Consider the following 466-nt stretch of genomic DNA (forward strand, 5'->3'; position numbering starts at 1 on the left):
CTGCTGCAGCCCCCACAATGGCTGCCCCCCCAGCCCCCCCCACTACCTCAGACTCCCCACTGGCTGCTCCACCTGGCCCCACCCTGCACTTGAACCCCTAGGCCTCCATGGCTGCCTCCCCAACCCCAGGCAACAAAACTTAAAAAAAAAAAGCCAGAAAAAAACAGAAAAAAAAATCAGAAAAAAAGCCTCTATTTACCCCAGAAGCAGGGGTGGGGGAGCTCCAGGGCCTCCTGGCAGAGTCCCCTCTGGGCAGCACAGGGCAGGAGGGCCTGGGTTGGGGCTGCTGGGGCTGTCCCTCTGCCCCCTGCTGTGTCCTGAGGGTAGCGCTCCTGAGGGTAGTTGGAGCTGCTAGTAAGTACCAGGGGATTTTGTTTGTTTTTTTAAAGTGAGCATTCTGTGGTTTGGGGGTGGGGAGCAGGGTCCTCGGGGGGCTGGAGGGGATGAGGTTGGGCAGGCCAGAGGT

The sequence above is a fragment of the Gavialis gangeticus genome, unplaced genomic scaffold (genome assembly GCF_001723915.1).
Source record: "Gavialis gangeticus isolate Ggan-Ray unplaced genomic scaffold, GavGan_comp1, whole genome shotgun sequence".
NCBI classification, from domain to species: domain Eukaryota; kingdom Metazoa; phylum Chordata; order Crocodylia; family Gavialidae; genus Gavialis; species Gavialis gangeticus.